This window comes from Symphalangus syndactylus, chromosome X (assembly GCF_028878055.3).
Source record: "Symphalangus syndactylus isolate Jambi chromosome X, NHGRI_mSymSyn1-v2.1_pri, whole genome shotgun sequence".
Lineage (NCBI taxonomy): Eukaryota > Metazoa > Chordata > Mammalia > Primates > Hylobatidae > Symphalangus > Symphalangus syndactylus.
The window spans coordinates 81265809-81287171 of record NC_072447.2 but is presented as its reverse complement, the minus strand read 5'-3'; the positions used below and the strand labels follow the sequence as shown (position 1 = coordinate 81287171).

The following is a 21363-nucleotide window of genomic DNA, read 5'->3' as shown; positions in this document are numbered from 1 at the left end:
TTGTAGCTATTAAGTAATCTTTTTCCTATTCTATTTTCTTTCTCTTAGATGCCACCTATAGAAAAGTCAGAGGGTCCAGTAAGTTTCTTTCCTTCTTCCCACCTCATCTGCAATATATATATATATATAGATAGATACATACATACATACATAAATACACATATGTGAGTTAACCAGCAGAACTGTAGAATTAATACTGTGGACCCAGCTCTATGCTAGGTTACACTGATAACCTGGGAAGGAATGATATCATCCTATATAATTTCATTCCTGAGATGGTTTTATTGTTGAGGAGCTAATGTAAGCACATTTGAAATAACTTTAGAAAATAATAATCAAGTGCTGTTTTGTGTGAATCATAAGTAGTAGTTTTAAGAAGGGAACCCACAAGGATTTGAAGTTGATAGAATAAACTTAAGGAAGTGGGTTTGCTTTTTCTCTTTAAGCCAAGATAGGATTAATATTGCAGCCATCTGGATAGTCCAGTTGGTTTATTTTAATTTCATTTGTTTTTTACCTCTTTTGGAGCCATGGAAAGAGATGAAAGGGATAGAGCACAGCCATTGTGTTTGGCTATTTGCGAAGGTTGCAAATTAGTGATTGTTAAATCTCATAAGCTTGAATATTTTAAAGTTCAGAGATTGAGGGTATAAATCTAATACTTCGGCTCTTTCCACAATTTTACTACATTTCTGCCCAAGAACAGATGACCATGGATAATGCATATCGTAGATACTTTTTAAGTTTGGAATCTTTTTGCCAAGAGGGTAGTGGAGAAGTGAAGTCAAAACCTTGACCTTCCTTGCCTACTTTATGCTGTAGTTTATATACCCTCTTTCCTCCCACCTTTCGTAAAGCTAAAAGAAGCTTAGCCTCCTTAATGTTTTCCAGCTGAAAAAATACTGTTTAACATAACATTTGAAACTTTTTTTCTGGTGCACATTCATGCATCACAGAAGGAGCAACAAGAACCATATAAATGAACTGGCTTCACTTATAGCCCATTTTAATTCATATCTGTATTTCCTCATGGCTTGCTTCCATGCCCCCCACCCCCACTCCATATGCTTAACAACATTGTCTGGCTGACTGGGGGTTATATACATCATGGTCTTGAGCCTTCTTGGAAACATGGTCTGTGCCATTGTTTCTCAAACTCAAGTAATGCTTCATGATGAAACACCTTCTAAAGGAACAAAATTTTCTGAGATCCTAAAAAAATGTGTTTTGAGGAACACTGACTTAACAAAGATATTTGAAATGTAAATATGTTTTCCAATTTCACGTTGTCTTTGCCAAAGATGTGTTTTATATAACTTACGTAGAACTTGGGGATCCATTAGAATATATCCACAAATCCCCAGGGTTATCACCCCAATTTGAGAAACACTGGTCTATGCTTATGAAATATTCTATTGCTAATTAAATTGTCTTTCATTGTCAACATACAATTATAATTATTATTGGAATTTGTTTTAAATGAATGAATTTAGAGGTGATTCTGTACCTTAAGAGGAAGGATGGCTTGATTTTAGGTGGATTGGTTATACTAGATAGCATCCAAAGGTGAATCTTGAAGCTGTATTTAAATTCATTGCTTGAAATAATTTCCCCCCTTAAGAAAAATCTCTAGCAATTGTAAAAAGGGATGCTCTGGAAATGTGGGCATCTTCAAAATAGAGATAATTCTTGTGTTAATTCAACAAATATTATTGTACCAGCTGCTGGAATAAATAGCAAAACTAAAGACAGGATTTATATCAAGGAATTTGCTTTCTTATGGAGGATGCAGAAGGAAATCATCATGGTGTTGGGCAGAAATGCTTAGACTTTAGTCCTGGCTCTGACTTTGGTTCAGATCACCATCAATCTGACCATCTCGAGACTGCTAGTGAAATAAGATAGGGGCTTAAATCAAATACCCAAATCCCTGAAAAATGACATTTTGTGATTTGGAAAATTTTCAAAAGTCTAATAAAGGAAACTTTTTTGGCATTTCTCTAAATGATTATTGTCATTTCTTTTCTGACTTTTCCCTTTATAAAACCTTAACATGTAGGATTGGAGGAAGTTTTCTGACCATTTTCTCATATCCTCTTTCAGCTTTATCTTTCTGTAACTTCCATTTCTCTAGCCACCTCCCTAAATTACAGAAGACTATGAGACCCAAGGCTGCTGTGATTAGGCATTCATAATTTCTTTTCAGGGTGTTTGTGCCCTGATTATCAAATGTACAGCTTGAAGGGAGTTCATGTCTTAAAGTAATGAATTAAGAGTTGGCCTTTGTTGACTGCTAAAATATTCTTATATGTGAAAGCATCCTGGAAAAATATGTTACCAGCTTAAAGAGAAAGAAACTAATGAATATATCTGAACTGAGCTAATGCCTCTTCAGTTCCCCCAAACCTTATAAGTTTGGATGGCAAAGAGTAATGATATGTCTAGCTAAACAGAGCTAATGCCTTCCTCTGCCTTGTCTTAAAGACTAGATTGGGAGAAAATTGATATTCTCACTACCATATTTTGGGCTGTAGGCAAGTAGCATTTTACACTGGTTTCCTTCAAAAATCCAACTCAAGTTGGAGCTCATGTATTTAAGACATAGCTGGCCTGCTGAATTTAACAAGTTAAACTTCAATGGCCATGTACAGTTATATATCACTATATATATGTGTATTAGGCTATTGAGTTGGATATGTTTTTGTTGGTGACTTAGGCTTTACTTGATAGGTCTTCCTTGACCTTTCCAAATTGAGTACTGATACATGGAACTTGGGCTCCTTCTGCATCTTATACAAATGAGTTTGGTAAAGAAGCCTCTCCTTTCCTGTTTTGATGTTTATATTGGAAATAACTTTTGATTTTTTTTTTTCATGTTAGGATGAGAGACTGAAACAAAATGTAAATTTGACCGGTGCTAGACTTCTTAAATTATGGGTAGACTTAAAGTATTATTTTCCTTAACCAATTAGAATGCTATTCTTCTAGTGTCCCCGGAAACGTGAGAGGTTATGCAGTAGACCCAAGCAATACCCTCTCATTACATAATCTAATGAAGTGCATATAAGAATTTAAAAATAGGGATATGACTGGAACATCACTGTACTTTACCAGGTCCCATTATAAAATTATCTATGTTACTTTACCCATAGCTTTCAAAACTATTGGCATAGTATATTTTATAGCATGCTGTTAGTGTGATTGGCATTGAACAGTGATGGGATATAATCACTCTACAATCTATATATCATTAAAGTTTTCCAGCCTTATAGATCTCCCTTGACTGAAAATTAGCTACTAACTTACGACTTATTTTTTACAGCAGATTGACTAGGTCTTTCCAGGAAATCTGCTGATGTACAAAAACAAAGTTTAATTGCTAATGTTTTTTAAAAAATAACTTTTTGATATTATGGATACCTGGTTATTCGGGCCTTGTATATTTTAACATCAAAATTACCTATTATAAATCCATATAAACAGAAAAGAAAGAGAGTAAGTCTTTAGGTCAGATCTTACTATGATCATTACCTAAACAATGATGGTACGTACTGTAGCAAAATCTGGAACATAGACTTACCAGTTCTTAGGTTCCATTTTGCTTGCTTTTTAAAAACTGTGTCTTATAAGTCTTCAGCATCTGGTTGGGAGATTTTTAGAAAAAATAACCTTTTAATGTTAGAACAGTGTAGAGATTTACAGAATGATTCTGAAGATAAGAGTTTCTGTGTACTTCACACCCAGTTTTTCTCAGTGTTAACATTTTACATTAGTTTGGTACATTTGTCACAACAAACCAATATTGATACATTATTATTAACTAAAGTCCATATTTTATTCAGATTTCCTTAGTTTTTCCTTAATGTTCTTTTTGTGTTCCAGGATTCCATTGAAGATACCACGCTGCATGTGTCCTTAGTAGTCATGTCTCCTTAGGCTCCTCTTGGTAATGACAGTTTCTCAGACTCTTTGTTTTTGACGAACTTCACAGTTTTGAGGACTAATGGTCCAGTATTCTATAGAATGTCTCTCTGTTGAAATTTGTCTGATGTTCTTCTCATGACTGGATTGGGTTTATGAGTGTTTAGGAGGAAGACCACAAAGGTAGAGTGCCATTCTTATAATTTATCAAGAGTACATACTATCAACATGACTTATCACTGTTTGTGTTATCCTTAATCACCTGTCTGAGGTACTATTTGTCAGGTTTCTCCAGCATAAAATTAGTCTTTATTTCTCCATTTCCATACTGTACTGTTCACATAGGAAGTCACTATGTGAAGCCAGCACTTAAGGAATGGGAAATTACCTCCCACCTCATTGAGGGCAGAGTATTTACATAAATTAGTTGGAATTCTATTGCACGGGATGTCTTTTCTCCACAATGTATTGTGTTTATTCAGCCATTTATATCAGTATGATCTCAGGGATATTTTATACTCTGGGTTATAATACAGTATTACTTTATTCTGTTGTTCAAATTGTTCCAGCTTTGGCCATTGGGAGTTCTTTCATTTGGCTTTGATATAACCCCATGAATGTGGGTTTTTTGTTTGAGCACTTATTTTTGGCACTACAAGATGCTTCAGACTCATTTGCTTATCTCCTGCCTGGACCTAGAATGGTGTATTTCTCCAAGGAGCCTTGATACTTTTTATTGGAGAGTAATATTAGAAATCAAGAAGTGAGTGCTAGGTGCGCTCATTGCTACTGGAGTGTCATTCCTTCAAGACCTTTTCAGTTGACAAGAGCAAGGAGATATATATTTGCATTCTAACTTGTATATATGCACATATCTATAAATATATGTAACCATCTGTATCTATATTAAACTAAATGTGTTTATACCTATGTCTCCAACTCTAACCATTGCCACATGGATCATTATAGTCTCACCTCCTTGCTTATCTGTTACGTCCCATTTCTACAGTGAGAAACCTGGCTTGGTTGGGAAATTTTTCTGTTAATATTAGGGTAGTGAGTGTTTGACATTTGCTTCTATGGTTAAGTTTAGGGAGAGTTTAGCTGTAGGGGTATTCTTGAAACTAGAAATGACCCTTCTGCGCTAAATGTTTCTGCTAATTTTGAAACGTAAAATAGGTTGCAGAAACAAACTTTATCTTAAGAACCAGAATTTACTTCAATCCACATTTTGACATTGACTTTCAGATTAAATTATTCTGATATCGCCAGGTAAGCTGTTCCTTGGGTATGCATTTCTTCTTTCAGTTTTTTTCTAAGAGCTAAAGGACCCTGAGAACACTGGAGGTGGGAAAGGAGGGGAAAGGCATGTTCACATGTGGGATAGGAAAGGTTCATTTACTGACCTCCAGCTAGCCTTCCAAAGTGCCTATTTAAGACCCAAGGAGTAGATGTCTTCCTTGGCAATTGTAACCCAAATATAATTTTTAACCTTTCAATTTTAGTCAAGAAAGTTGGTGTGCTATTACAAAAAGTGCCCTGATTAACAGCATTGCGGTGTGCATTGCATATTAATCAGCAATTTAAAATAACATGAAATTATGTTGAGTATAATTTTAATATTTTATATTAGATATTAGCTTGAGACAGTGTTTCTCAAGTCTGTATAACAAGTTTGATAGTAGGGAGGTTTTCTCTCAAGAAAAGAATTATTCAGTGTGTACCTACATAATCACTGCTTAGATTCTACAATTAATATTTTGCTATATTTCATTAAACTTTTTCTGTAAAAGAAAAATATTATTATGTACCCTTTAGGTTTATGGGAATAATTGTTAATTTAAAGTGTATGAACAAACCTGGAATGAAATCTGTTTGCCTACATCTATAATACAACTATAAAACATAGCAGATGTACAAATTAGTAGTTAATAGATAACTAAAATGCAAATATGGCACTACTATTATAGTATTATAATTTCTTTTGAGTGGCATGTCTGTAATATCACATGCTGTGTTGATGCACTTCACCAAACTCCTGTTTTCAAACTGCTTTCAATCCTGCTATTATAGCACATAGTAATGCTATTTCGCTTTTATTTGGCACAAAACACATTTATATGTTGTTTGCTTCTGTTCTTTTCTATAATCCCCAGGCAACAAAACTAGAACATTTGCCACTAATCTGGCAACGTGGTCCTATATTGTGAGGTAGTCATATAGCTGATCTAGACTATCCTTACAGTGAAATGAGAGTATTGTGAAAGTTTTGTAGAAAGCTCCCATATGTCCTGAGAATCCATGCACAGACCCCAGAGTTAAAAGACCTTTGAATTGAGGGAAGACATGGGTTTAAGTATCACTTGGCCACCTACTATTTGTGTAACATTGAGGTAGTTTCATTTTCTGGATTCCCAGTTTCCTTAGAGAATGAAAATGTTGAATTATGTGATTTTTTTTTTTTTTTTTTTTTTGGAGATGGAGTTTTGCTCTTTTGCCCAGGCTGGAGTGAAGTGGCATGATCTCGACTCACTGCAATTTCCTTCCCCCATGATCAAATGATCAAGCAATTCTCCTGCCTCAGCCTCCCAAGTAGCTGGGATTACAGGCGTCCCCCCCACGCCCGGCTAATGTTTGTATTTTTAGTACAGACGGGGTTTTGCCGTGTTGGCCAGGCTGGTCTCGAACTTCTGACCTCAGGTGATCCACTCGCCTTGGCCTCCCAAAGTGCTAGGATTACAGGCATGAGCCACTGTGCCTGGCCTATGTGATTATTAATATCATGTCTAGCTGTGACAATTCTGTCTGGTGCTGGAGTATTTGAACCAGATGGCTGGCTATGCCACTTGGTTATTCTCTCCATAATACTTTGATATTTTGTTGGTCTGCAAGATGACAGATTCTCAAAATTCTTGTCAGTGAATATTGAACCCTAGTGAAATGTATGGTTCTGTATCAGTTCCAAAATGTAACCATTTTCTCTAGCCTTAGATTCCCAGTTCCAAAATTTAACCATTTTCTCTAGCCTTAGATTCCCGTTAAGGGAAAGGGAATGCTCCTTGAGTATGTCATCACCATAGTAACAGGCAAAACTAGAGGGCTTTGATGCTAAAGCAAGATACTCCATAAATATGCTTAAGAAGACTTGGGGAGACTGGAATAGTTGTTTCCTTTTAGATGCCAGTGTATAAATGAATTTGAGCTAGGATCCGTTTATTTAAAATTTCTTCAGGTGAATTTGCTTGCACATGGAGTGCACATTTACTCTTATTAATGGAGTTTCAGGAAGCAGTAGAGTAAATGCATAAACATGTATGAACTGCCATGTTTTACTGGAAGCCTGCGTTTGGAAGTGAAGTATCTAATCTTAGATTAAGTTAGGATGAGAAAGGATGTTGGCACGAGATTCTGAAGCTTGTTCTGCTTATATTGAGAACATCATAGAACAGTTTGGCCTTTTTAAAGCTAGAGAATAGAGTTGAATAAGTGATCTTCCATATATTCCTGTTTGACATTGACATAAAGGTTTCCTCATGATGCAGTAATCCCTGATCAGGGATCTGGAAGCCTGTATTCATTTAAGGTACTCAGGTTTAACATACTGGGTGTTTTTCACACCATACTATACCATACCGTGCAAAGTGCTTTCAAGACTGCAAATTTGGCTTAGATCCGCTTTAGCGAGCTCTTATGCTATAGTGAAGGTAGATAGCCAATTATTAAAAACAATCAAGACAATTGGACCTCTAAGCAGTAGTAGCAGTTGCCACACTACCTTGAATCTTGAAGTATTTTCAGCAACAGGATGACCGTTAGCCACAAATTTAGTGTCAGCCCTTAAGGTAGGTATTGGTTTGACCCATATTTTCATGTAGTTCTTTTTCTTCATTTGTCTGATCCTCCCGTGTACTGCCAGGGCTTGTCATTAGAGGACTTTAGGGAGACCAAGCAGGCTAGAAAGTAGAGACAGGAGATACCTATGTCTAATGCTTCAGTTTATACTTCCTAGGTTTTTTTCATTGGGGTTTTTGTAACTCTTTTGTTATCCTACCAGTGCTTTGGTAGCCTACTGAACCCTGTCTTTCTTCTTAAGGACATTCTGAGCATGTGAGACCTGAGGACTGCAAACAGCTGTAAGAGGCTCCAAATTCAGCATATCTTTCGAGAATCTGGCCAAGCTCCAGCTAATCTACTTGGATGGGTTGCCAGCTATCTGGAGAAAAAGGTAGTTTGGGGAATTTATTGTTATAAGGCTTCTGTCTTTGGCTTTAACTTCCTACAACTCTCCTTTTTAAAGCAGAACACAGCTGGGCACAGTGGCTCCTGCTTGTAATCCCAGGGCTTTGGGAGGCTGAGGTGGGGGGATCACTTGAGGCCAGGAGTTCAAGACCCATGTCTCTACAATAAAATAAAATAAAATTAGTTGGGCATGGTGGTATGTGCCTGTAGTCCTACCTACTCTGGAGGCTGAGACAGCAGGATTGCTTGAGCCCAGGAGTTCAAGGCTGCAGTGAGCCATGATTAGCCACTGCACTCCAGCCTAGGTGGCAGAACAGGACCCAGTCTCTTAAAAAGAAAGAAAAGCAGAACATGAGCCAGTTTTCATCAATTCCTATACTTTTTCTTTTGCATGTACACATACATTTTAACTTTACATAATGAGTTCGGCCTGTTTCAGTTATCCCTCAGAGCTGGGCTCCAGTGAGGTCTGTAAGGGCAAGCATACTTGATCCCCAATGAAGAATGAGAGATGCAAAGCACTAAATTATTTCCTTTCTCACCACATAGTTAGCAGGATAGATTTAATGAACTTAACACTTTTTGATTAGTGGGCTTTTAAATTATTCCCACTTTCCTTCGGCAGATGGGTATTAAGTTCTCAGGATTTGTTTACAAATAAGACTAACTTCATCTGTATTAGTTCAGTTTTGGTAGGCCTAATTCCATTATCAGTGCCATTTCCTTGTTTTAAGAAATCAAAAGTTTCTTAGCGGCCGGGCGCGGTGGCTCACGCCTGTAATCCCAGCACTTTGGGAGGCCAAGGCGGGCGGATCACGAGGTCAGGAGATCGAGACCATCTTGGCTAACACGGTGAAACCCCGTCTCTACTAAAAATACAAAAAAAAAAAATTAGCCGGGCGAGGTGGCAGGTGCCTGTAGTCCCAGCTACAAGGGAGGCTGAGGCAGGAGAATGGCGTGAACCCCGGGGGGGCGGAGCCTGCAGTGAGCCGAGATCGCGCCACTGCACTCCAGCCTGGGTGAAAGAGCGAGACTCCATCTCAAAAAAAAAAAAAAAAGTTTCTTAGCTTGAAAAACAATTGAAATTGTTATAAAGTGGAATAGGAGAGCCCTGGGGACCTGTATAAGGAATTTACTGAATCCCTAGTCTTCTGTACCTTGTTTTTCCTTCTGCATAGATTTGCTTAACTGTTTTTGTGGTGTGTGTGTGTTTTTTTTTTTTTCGCAGTTTCGCTCTTGTTGCCCAGGCAGGAGTGCAGCGGCACAATCTCGGCTCACTGCAACCTCTGTCTCCCGGGTTCAAGTTATTCTCCTGCCTCACCCTCTCGAGTAGCTGAGATTACAGGCATGGGCCACCACGCCAGGCTAATTTTGTATTTTTAGTAGAGACGGGGTTTCTCCATGTTGGTTAGGCTAGTCTCGAACTCCCGACCTCAAGTGATTCACCCGCCTCGACCTCCCAAAGTGCTGGGATTACAGGCGTGAGCCACTGCACCCGGCCAGCTGTTGTTATAACTGGAGTTCTATATGCTTGTGACCATTCTTGGTTTCTCTGAATATCCTAGAACTTTGGTGGCACCCTATTATACAGGTTGTTGAAGAAATGTTACCATGTGGATTGAGTAGGAAACAATTCTCTTTATCTTGGCAATATCATGGCATGGCACTACTCAAAGTACAAATTAAAAGAGGGGAATGCTACAAAACTAGCTAACAGGCACTTTGATAGAGGTGAATTGCTCAGTTCTTAAAATAGTGCTTTATAAAAGAAGCCAGAGGCATTGTGGAGAATTCTTACAGAACTCATAGGGTTAGACCACATCGGACCTTTTCTGTGTGGCTTCATGGCTCTCTTGGTTGAGAAAGCATTAGCTTCTCCTTCAGTTAGTTTCAACCTCTTGATTTCTTGACCCCCCTACTATATTTTGTGCTGAGAACACAAGGGCATTAACAACCCACATTCTAGAGGGCTGCTCATTAATAAAGACTGGAGAATAAAATGCAGCATGGGAATATTGGCAATTACTCAGTTCTAAATTTCTCTTGGAAATGAGGGAAAGCATACAGAATAGAGCTGGGACGAATACGATAATTTTTTTTTTTTTTGCTAGGTCGGTAGCCAGAATATAACAGCTCCGCACAACTGTAAATGTCCACTCTTCAATCCACATGAAGAAAAGGGTAAATATGGTTGAATTCAACCACTAGTTGCCCATTAGGACAGACTTTCCCAGTGTACTCCATTTCAATACTTTTTCTTTTATCTCTTTTCAGATCTTCCTCAGAGAACAGGCTTGTTGCTTTACAGTGTTAGCGATCCATTCCCTTTGACGATCCCTAGGTGGAGATGGGGCATGAGGATCTTCCAGGGGAAAAGCTCACTACCACTGGGCAACAACCCTAGGTCAGGAGGTTCTGTCAAGATACTTTCCTGGTCCCAGATAGGAAGATAAAGCCTCAAAAACAACCACCACACGTCAAGGTGCGTAAGCTGTCCCTAAAAGCTTAATAAGTAGTCTTAATTTTGATTTTGTTTTCCAGTATACATTGCACTTAGCGTTTCACTGAGGTCGTATTCATCATTATTCTGCATATGATTTGGTAAAAACAGCTTCCTAACTAACCTGGGAAGCAACTGGGTGTGAGATTAACTGGTAAAAGTGATGACTTAAAGAGGGTAGCAGGTTGCATGTATTCGGGTGTTTAGAGTGGGACTATAGCATGTGGCAGAGGCTTAGAGCTAAATTGTTCCTTTGTTTAGGAGAACATGGACAACTGTACATCAGTGACACTGATCACATGGGCAAATCATTCTGTTCCATCTGGTCCCCAAAGTCTCTCTTAAAGCCTTACAGAAGAACTTTCCCAATCATTTACATACTTCAGGATGGCTTGGGATGCCATGGGATATAATACAAGTGAGAGATGTGTCTTTATGTTATGGTTGCTGATTGATGGAAGCCGCGTAGGACCCTACATTCTCTAGGTCAGTGTTGGGAGAGGCTGATTAGCGAGTGAGGATTGGCAGATAAAGGTGACCATTCGGTGCAATAAATCCTGAATGTATAGGCTTTGCCCAGCATTCTTCATAAATAGTGGGTACCTATAAATTTCATGAACTATTTTCATGGGTAAGAACTCTTGAAATGTTATAATTGACTAGAAAGCTCTGTAGATTTAGAAATAGAGAAAGTTACTAACAGAAATTGTTAGAAAGCCTAGGAACTAGAAAGCTAAGCTGAGAGTTATCTAGGAAGATCTATCTATTGTACTCAGAATCTTTAGATAAATTCTCCTAGGGCCAGTAGCCTATGTGAATTTTCTTTTTTTTTTTTTTGTATTTCAGCTGCAATGTTAAACAACCTATGTGAATTTTCTTATTGTGAGAATATTTGCCTTCCAGAGTGACTCACCTTTATCTCAAAGAGCAATATTATGAATTTTGGAAATGCTGCTCTATGGCTGTGTTTTGTTAGTCCTGAGCCAGGAGACTTAAATAAAGCAAACTTGAGGTGGTCCTAAAACATCGAAGTGAGCCTCTTTCCTAGCTGATTGGCACTTAAAACAGGATTGTAGTCTTTTTTTTTTTTTTTTTTTGAGACGGAGTTTTGCTCTTGTTGCCCAGGCTGGGGTGCAATGGTGCAATCTCAGCTCACTGCAACCTCTGCCTCCCGGGTTCAAGCGGTTCTCCTGCCTCAGCCTCCCAAGTAGCTGGGATTACAGGCATGCACCACCATGCCTGGCTAATTTTGTATTTTTAATAGAGACGATGTTTCTCCCTGTTGGTCAGGCTGGTCTCAAACTCCTGACCTCAGGTGATCCGCCCACCTCAACCTCCCAAAGTGCTGGGATTATAGGCGCGAGCCACTGCGCCCGGCAGTTCTAGTCTTTGACTAAGGTATAAAGCTATGACTGGTGGTGGTGTCTCTAGTGACTCATCAAGTGATATTTGGCAAGACATTTTCCCATTTATGCCAGTTTCCTGTTCTGTTGAATGAGGAAATTTTCTCTCTAAAGACCTAAAAGTTTTGACTTCATAGGTTTCAAAGTTCTGTGGAAACATTTTCTATTGCTTATTAATTTGAATCTTATGTAACTCTAGCACAGTGCTCAATATTTATGGCATTTACATGGTTTATCTCATGTTTTTTTATAGCTCTTCATTGTTCTTATCTGCCAAATCATTATACTTCCTACAAGCAGTGCAGAGAGCTGAGTCTTCAGCAGGTCCAAGAAATTGGAACACACTGAAGGAAGTCAGCCTTCCTACCTGAAGATCAACATGCCTGGCACTCTAGCACTTCAGGATAGCTGAATGAAGTAAGTTGTTGATGTTGCAGTCCTGTGAGGATCACTTCAGAACTGTTATAACAGCTGTTTTTTGGGAGCTGGTGTTGGATGGGGTGTGTTGGTCTAATGTGAAGTGGGGCTAAATGTGAGATGGAAAGATGACCAGTCTTCCATATTACTGACTGGGTTCACTGAAGCAACTCAAAGACATTATGGTCTTCTTACCAGTTGTATCACAGAAGAATTTAGCCTTTGCTTGTGTGTTCTATGTCTTCACTGTATAGGCCCTCTGTCATTCTTAGAGCCTTAAACATTGAGAAGCTTAAAACACCATTTCTCCTTTCTGCTGAAAGGGTAACCCTTTCTCATCTCCATTTGTGAGAGACTCTGTCGTCAGTTAAGATTAGTGTAAAAAGAAAACTAGACTCTGAAGTAGCCATTATAAAAGTGTGAGAATTAAGTCAGTTTTCTAAAGAGTTGGGGAAAGGTGATGCTAAAGGAGGGGACTGAGCAAGTCCTATCAAAGAGCCTTTTATGAAAATACTTAGTCATCTGTGACATCCCATTTGGCTCTTCCAGAAATCCTAGTAAATAGTTGTAACAGAATGTTAAGAGGCATACATTGCGTGTTTTAAATTCTCTGCTACTCATTAGGTATATGACCTTTGACAACTTAAAGTCTCTGATTAGACTTGTCTGTTTGTGAGGGTTAAATGAAATCATGTATGTAAAGTGCTCACCTATTGCAGTGCCTGGCACATGGCAAGTAAAAGGTAACCCAAGAAGACTCATAAGTTCATTTCCCACAATGTAAGTGACCACTAGCACTATCAGGTAGCAGGCAGAGTTGGCATGCTTTGGTTCTATGTAAGAAATCCCTAAGGTAAAAGTTTATAAATAGAAGAGCATCTGTGTTGGTGTTGGTGGTGGTTATAATTATTATTGTAGTAGTATAAGTAGTATTCATAGTAACAATAGTTTATTATAATTACTAATGACACTTTTTGATTTTTTTTTATCTTTCTGTGATGCTTTTCATGCCTCTTGTGCCCCTCACTGTATCTTGCCTCTTCTGCTACTTACTTCCTCTGAATGTCTGCCTTTGCTTATCTCTTGCACTCAAGTGTGTATTTGTCTCTTTCTTGTCTTTGCCCTTTGTTCTCTATCTAAAGTGTGTCTTACCCATTTCCATGTTTCTCTTGCTAATTTCTTTCATGTGTGCTTTTGCCTCATTTTCTCTTTTTGTTCACAAGAGTGGTCTGTGTCTTGTCTTAGACATATCTCTCATTTTTCATTTTGTTGCTGTTTCTCTTTGCTCTCCTAGATGTGGCTCTTCTTTCACGCTTTATTTAATGTCTCCTTTTTGGGTCACATGCTGTGTGCTTTTTGTCCTTTTCTTCTGTCTACCTCTCCTTTCTCTGCCTACCTCTCTTTTCTCTTTGTGAACTGTGATTATTTGTTACCTCTTCCCCTTCCTGTTCGTTTTAAATTTCACCTTTTTTCTGAGTCTGGCCTCCTTTCTGCTGTTTCTACTTTTTATCTCCCATTTCTCGTTTCTGCATTTCCTTTCTGCCTCTCTTGGGCTATTTTCTCTCTCCTCCCCTGCATGCCTCAGCATCTCTTGCTGTTTGTGATTTTCTATTTCAGTATTCATCTCTGTTGGCTTGTGTTTCTTCTCTGCTTCTTCCCTTTCTACTCACCTTTGAGTATTTCAGCCTCTTCATGAATCTATCTCCCTCTCTTTGATTTCATGTAATCTCTCAAATATTTCTTTGCATATGTGGGCAAGTGTACGTGTGTGTGTGTCATGTGTGGCAGAGGGGCTTCCTAACCCCTGCCTGATAGGTGCAGAACGTCGGCTCTCAGAATAAGCATTGTGGAAGCGGTTCCTTATGCCAGGCTGCCATGTGAGATGATCCAAGACCAAAACAAGGCCCTAGACTGCAGTAAAACCCAAAACTCAAGTAGGACAGAAGGTGGAAGGCTCATATGGATAGAAGGCCCGAAGTAGAAGACAGATGGTTTGAGACTTGAGACCCAAGGACTAAGATGGAAAGCCCATGTTCCAAGATAGATAGAAGCCTCAGGCCTGAAACCAACAAAAGCCTCAAGAGCCAAGAAAACAGAGGGTGGCCTGAATTGGACCGAAGGCCTGAGTTGGATGGAAGTCTCAGGGCTTGAGTTAGAAATCTTAAGACCTGGGACAGGACACATGGAAGGCCTAAGAACTGAGACTTGTGACACAAGGCCAAAGACCTGAGATCAGCCCAGGGTTGTAGCTGGAAGACCTACAACCCAAGGATGGAAGGTCCCTGTCACAAAGCCTACCTAGATGGATAGAGGACCCAAGTGAAACAGGTATCTCAAGACTAAAGGCTGGAATCTGGAGGCCCATGACCCAGAACCCAAGAAGGATAGAAGCTTGAAGACCTGGGGAAATCCCAAGATGAGAACCCTAAACCCTACTTCTTTTCTATTGTTTACGCTTCTTACTCTTAGATATTTCCAGTTCTCCTGTTTCTCTTTAAGCCTGATTCTTTTGAGATGTATTTTTTGATGTTCCAAGTTACCTTTAGATTGACAGTATTGTGCCTGGGCCAGTCTTGAGCCAGCTTTAAATCACAGCTGTTACCTATTTGTTAGGCTTTAGTGTTTTGTAAACTTCTGTTTCTATTCACATCTTCTCCACTTGAGAGAGGCACCAAAATCCAGTCAGTATCTAATCTGGCTTTTGTTAACTTCCCTCAGGAGCAGGCATTCATATAGATGATACTGTATTTCAGCCCTCTCTTTTAACCCCAGAAGCCCTAGACTGAGAAGATAAAATGGTCAGGTTGTTGGGGAAAAAAAAGTGCCAGGCTCTCTAGAAAAAAATGTGAAGAGATGCTCCAGGCCAATGAGAAGAATTAGACAAGAAATACACAGATGTGCCAGACTTCTGAGAAGCACCTGCCAGCAACAGCTTCCTTCTTTGAGCTTAGGTGAGCAGGATTCTGGGGTTTGGGATTTCTAGTGATGGTTACGGAAAGGGTGACTGTGCCTGGGACAAAGCAAGGTCCCAAGGGGAGAGCCTGAACTCCCTGCTCATAGTAGTGGCCAAATAATTTGGTGGACTGTGCCAACCCTACTCCTGGGTTTAATACCCATCTCTAGGCTTAAAGGTGAGAGAACCTGGGACTACTGAGCACATTTAATACTTTCCTTGATTTTTTTCTTCCTGTTTATGTGGGAAGTTGATTTAAACGACCGATAATGTGTATGAAAGCACTGTAAAACGTTAAGAGAAAAACCAAGGCGTGCTCCTTATTAGTGTACTGGCAATCATGCAGTTAACATTTGAAAGTGCAGTGTAAATTGTGAAGCATTATGTAAATCAAGGGTCCACAGTTTTTCTATAAGGGGTCAAATCATAAATACTTTAGTCTGTGGGCCATATGGTTTCTGTTACATATTTGTTTTTTAAACAACCTTTTTATAAGGTCAAAATCATTCTTAGTTTTTGAGCCAATTGGATTTGGCCTGCTGTTCATAGCTTACCACCCCCTGATGTATTATTTGTTATTCAGAGAAAATTTCTGAATACTACTAGTTTCCTTTTCTGTGCCTGTCCCTGTGCTAGGCACTAAAAATGCAATGATTATTGACATCTAGGTGACCTGAAAAAAAATAGTGAATGTGCTTTGTAAACTGTAAAGCACTTATATTCTACTGTGATAAGCATTGTGGGTACAAAGAAAGGAGCAAGCATAAAAAAGTGCTCTTTCAAAAGGATATAGTACTATGCAGACACAAGGAATTGTTTGATAAATGAATAAATTATATGTATATTTGAGGCCAATTTGTGTTTGCTGCTCTGGTAATTTTGAGTAAAAATGCAGTATTCCAGGTATCAGAAACGAAAACACATGGGAACTGCTTTTAAACTTTAAAATAGACTGAAAACATAAGGGACTAAGCTTGCTGTGGTCACCTATAATGTGCCAGATACCATGCTGGGTGCTAGAGCTACCAAAGGGGGCAAAATATTCTCATAGAACAAAAAATTTCAGAAAGGTGCATATTAAAGTGCTTTGTAAACTAAAGCATGATACAAATGTCAATGGGCTACATATTTATGAATGAATGAATGAATGAATATTAAGTGCCTCTTACATACCAGCTATTTTGGGTACTGTAAAATACAAGATTAGTTCTCCTATGTAATAAGAGGAAAGTTTATCCTCTATACTATTCAGATGTAAGGAATGATATGTTGCTTAATTTTAAACAATCAAGACTTTACTGGTGAGGTTACGTTAAATTATTACCGATACATTTTCCCAGGTAACCAGGAAAGAGCTAATATGAGGAAATGAAGTAATAGATGTGTGATCCAGACCAAAAGTCACTTAATTCAGCTTGCGAATGTGCTTTCTAAATTATAAAGCACTTGTAAATGAAAAATTTCATGCTTTCTGTATGAATAAAACTTTCTGTAAGCTAGGTATTGTCTCTACAAAATTCTCATTGTATAGTTAAACCACAGTGAGAAGGGTTCTTTCTATAAGTAGTTATACAAACCAAGAGTTTAAATACCTGTTAAATAGATCAATTTTGATTGCCTACTACGTGAACTCACTGTTAAAGGCACTGAAAATTTATCATATTTCATTTAGCCACAGCCAAAAATAAGGCAATACCTATGTTAGCATTTTGTGAACTCTAAGGCACCACATAAATGTTAACTGTTGATTTTTTCACTTGGTGCTGAGTACTAGGTTTATAAAATTGTATGATAGTTATTATATTGTGCAAATTAGGAAAAGTTGAATAACAATGATTATCTTTTGAATACGCATATGCAAGGGATTGGTTGTCTGAAGAATGCCACTACAGTGGTTATCTATTGTGTGCCAATCTCATTGCTAGGCATTGGGGATGCAAAGTTTCCATCTTTATTGTGTCTTGGGTAGCAGAAGAAAATATGTGTAAAATCAATTTATAATTTCTAAACTGCCACCCATATATAAGCAATATCTGCTGAATGATCATCGATTACTCTTATCCTTAGAGATAACAACTGGGGGCACAAACATTTATTATCATTATTGAATCTACAACAGAGATCTATGTGTAGATTTACAAAGCCTACAGTTCTATACAGATAGGAATGAACTGTTGGCTTACTGAACGGTGATTACTTTCTGTGGGGCTCGGAACTACATGCCCTAGGATATAAAAATGATATTATCATTATAGAGTGCTCACAGAAGGAAATGAAGTAATAGGTGTGAGATCCAGACCAAAAGTCACTTAACAAGTTTATTCAGTGATGAAAACATGGGACAAATGGACTAGTATAAGGCAGTGTACTAAGCTAAGTAGAGAGCTAAAGTCCTGTCCAGAAGATACATGCTTCCTGGCCTGATTGAGGAGATGGAAAATTTTTGCAAAAAACAAGGTGTTGTGGTCTTCCATCCGTTTCTTAAGTGCTGATGATAGAAGTGAATTAGACCCACCTTGGCCTGGCCTACAGACAGTAAAGGAGCAAAAATAAATGTCTCAGGCTTGCTTTTTGATTCATTTGTTAAACAAAGCATCTTTTATGTGGAATATACCATTCTGGGTCCTGAGGATAAGAGAGATGAAGGCATTAGATCACTGACAGCTGAAGATAGAAGAACATCTTTGGTTTGATTGTATAAATAATATTTCAGTGCCTATTCTCTGCAAGGTACTATGTTTGGTAAATTAGTAAATTAAATAGGTCTGGCCCAGAAGACCCATTCAATTGCCTTTGAGATTAAAAAAAAAAAGAAAGAAAAAGGCAAGTTTCTTTCAAAATAAAGACATTTTTCCTAGTTTCAGGAGTCTCCCAAATCACTTGCTCATTGGCTTAATCTGAAGCCAGGAGACTGATAAAAGGGCTCAGGGTTTGTTCTTTAATTCATTAACTAAACATTCTGCTTTTATTACAGTTAAATGGTTCAAGATGAAACAACTAGTTTTAAAGGTATTTGCTCATTGGTCTGGCTTAGAGACAGGAAGACATTTGAGCAATAAAAAAAAAATTCTTTTGCATTTACCAATTTAGTAAAAATTTATTAAAACTGAATAAAGTGCTGTTCTTAAGTGCTTGAAAGACCTAAACCAAAGTGCACTTTATCTCATTTATCTTATGGTGGAAACACAGGAACAAATTCTCTAAGAGACTGTGTTTCTTAGTTGAGAAAAAACTTCATTGAGTAGCTGTGATATGTTCGATACTAAGGAAAAACTAAACAGATCACCTTTGACATGCTCTGTAGAGTGGGAATAAGAGAGGGCTTTTTATTTTTTCATTCATATGAATATTGATGAAGATGATACTAAATGCTAAATGAAATATATCTGCTCCAAAAGGCATTTATTCTGACTTGGAGATGCAACAAAAACACAATAAATGGAATGAAGTGATACTCTTCATCAAACAGAAGTGACTGTTATGTCAACCATTTTGTTAAATCCTAGACAGAAAACAAAAAAAATCATGACGAAAAGACACTTGCTTATTAATTGGCTTGGAAAGTAGAATATAGGAGAAAGGTTACTGTTTATTTTTTTTTCATGTATTCATTCATTCTACAAATATATTTGGGTGCCAATAGGTACTTGGTATAAGGTTTTTGGCCCCAGAGACATGGGAAAAAAATGCATGCCTTCCCAGAGAATGCCTAATACTTTCCTTTTGGCTTCTTTTCTTGTTAGGGGCATGGCTTAGTCCCTAAATAACATTGTGTGGTTTAATTCCTACTCCGTATCTCGTCTACCACTCTGGCCACTACGATAAGCAGGTAGCTGGGTTTTGTAGTGAGCTTGCTCCTTAAGTTGCAGGAACTCTCCTTATAATAGACACTTCAATTTCCTAGTCCATCCCTCATGAAAAATGACTGACCACTGCTGGGCAGCAGGAGGGATGATGACCAACTAATTCCCAAACCCCAGTCTCATTGGTACCAGCCTTGGGGAACCACCCATACGTGAGCCACAGTTGGTTTTGAAGTGCATTTACAAGGTTTGTCTATTTTCACTTCTTTACTTTTTACGTGCTGACACATACCTACACTGCCTAAATAGATCTCTCGCAGAAACAATCCTCAGATAACGCATAGCAAAATGGAGATGGAGACATGATTTCTCATGCAACAGCTTCTCAAATTATACCTTAGAAATGTTCTCCTTTTTATCATCAAATCTGCTCAAGAAGGGCTTTTTATAGTAGAATAATATCAGTGGATGAAAACAGCTTAACATTTTACTGTGCTTAAGTTTTAAGAATAAAATAAAAATTGGAAATAATTGGCCAAAATTGAAAGGAAAATTTTTAAAATTTCTCTAAATGTAGGCCTGGCTGGGCTTTGACCTTTTCCATTTTTAAATCACTCACAGAGGGTGGGACAGGAGGAAGAGTGAAGGAAAAGGTCAAACCTGTTTTAAGGGCAGCCTGCCTTTGTTCTGAATTGGTCTTAAGAACATTACCAGTTCCAGGTCTAAATTGTTTAGTTTCATGCAGTTCTAATAGCTGATCATTGTTGAGATGAGGACAAAATCCTTTGTCCTCACTAGTTTGCTTTACAGTTTTGAAAAGTATTATTTTTGTCCAAGTGCTTATCAACTAAACCTTGTGTTAGGTAAGAATGGAATTTATTAAGTGAATCAGTGTGACCCCTCTTGTCATAAGATTATCTTAAAGGTGAAGCCAAAATATGCTTCAAAAGAAGAGGACTTTATTGTTCATTGTAGTTCATACATACTTTCAAAGCATCTAAACTGTAGTTTCTATGGCAAGCCAATTACATCCATAAGTGGAGAAAGAAATAGATAAATGTCAAAGTATGATTGGTGGAGGGAGCAAGGTTGAAGATAATCTGGAGTTGAAATTTTCTAGTTTTCGCTCTGTACATTTTTAGTTAGACATCAGATTTGAAATAGTAATGTTTATCTTTCAATGTGTGGTATCAGCTGGACTCAGTAACCCCTTTCTTCAGGTGGGGATAGGGAATGCATTATTGGAAAATGGAAAGAAGAAAGTAACTAAAAGCCTTCCTTTCACAGTTTCTGGCATCACTACCACTACTGATTAAACAAGAATAAGAGAACATTTTATCATCATCTGCTTTATTCCCATAAATGAAGTTGTGATGAATAAATCTGCTTTTATGCAGACACAAGGAATTAAGTGACTTCGTCATTGCCCTTCTACCTCAAAGAGAATTTATTCCAAAATGCTAAGATAAATGGAAGACTCTTGAACTTGTGAACTGATGTGAAATGCAGAATCTCTTTTGAGTCTTTGTTGTTTTGAAGATTGAAAAATATTGTTCAGCATGGGTGACCACCAAAAAGTAATCTTAAGCCATCTAGATGTCACAATTGAAACAAACTGGGGAGTTGGTTGCTATTGTAAAATAAAACATACTGTTTTAAAAACTTTGTATTTTGATGTGACAATTTCTAACTCACTGTCCCTTACCACACTAATTACCCTAAGTTCTTCTTCGTTTCTTTTTTCTTCTCTTTTTTTTTTTTTTTGGAGATGGAGTCTCGCTTTGTTGCCCAGGCTGGAGTGCAGTGGTGCCATCTTGGCTCACTGTAACCTCTGCCTCCTGGGTTCAAGCGATTCTCCTGCCTCAGCCTTACCAGTAGCTGGGATTACAGTCACGAGCCACCACGCCTGGCTAATGGTTGTATTTTTAGTAGAGACAGGGTTTCGCCATGTTGGCCAGGCTGGTCACGAACTCCTGACTTAAAGTGATCCACCTGCCTCGGCCTCCCAAAGTTCTGGGATTACAGGCGGGAGCCACCACGCCTGGCCTCATTTCTTTTTTTAAACTACCTTAATCACCCAGTGTGGGTAAATGGTTTGAAGTCTCATTTCTTACAGCATCAGTTGCT

The 21363-nt window shown here is 38.2% G+C and overlaps 1 long non-coding RNA gene across 4 annotated transcripts in view; it reads left to right on the top strand.

The window, feature by feature from the left end:
- The window catches only part of LOC129475511 (uncharacterized), a 32238-nt gene extending 11340 nt beyond the window's left edge, over positions 1–20898 (top strand). The window contains exons 2-9 of one of the 4 annotated variants that reach the window (XR_010119638.1): positions 49–78; positions 3883–3946; positions 8015–8146; positions 10272–10341; positions 10435–10642; positions 12317–12480; positions 13575–15431; positions 20524–20898. This is a non-coding gene — a long non-coding RNA (uncharacterized lncRNA). Of the gene's footprint in view, positions 1–48; positions 79–3882; positions 3947–8014; positions 8147–10271; positions 10342–10434; positions 10643–12316; positions 12481–13574 lie in introns of all 4 variants that reach the window. The other 3 variants (XR_008654813.2, XR_008654814.2, XR_008654815.2) reach the window with 3 other exon arrangements.
- Positions 20899–21363: the final 465 nt, after the last annotated feature.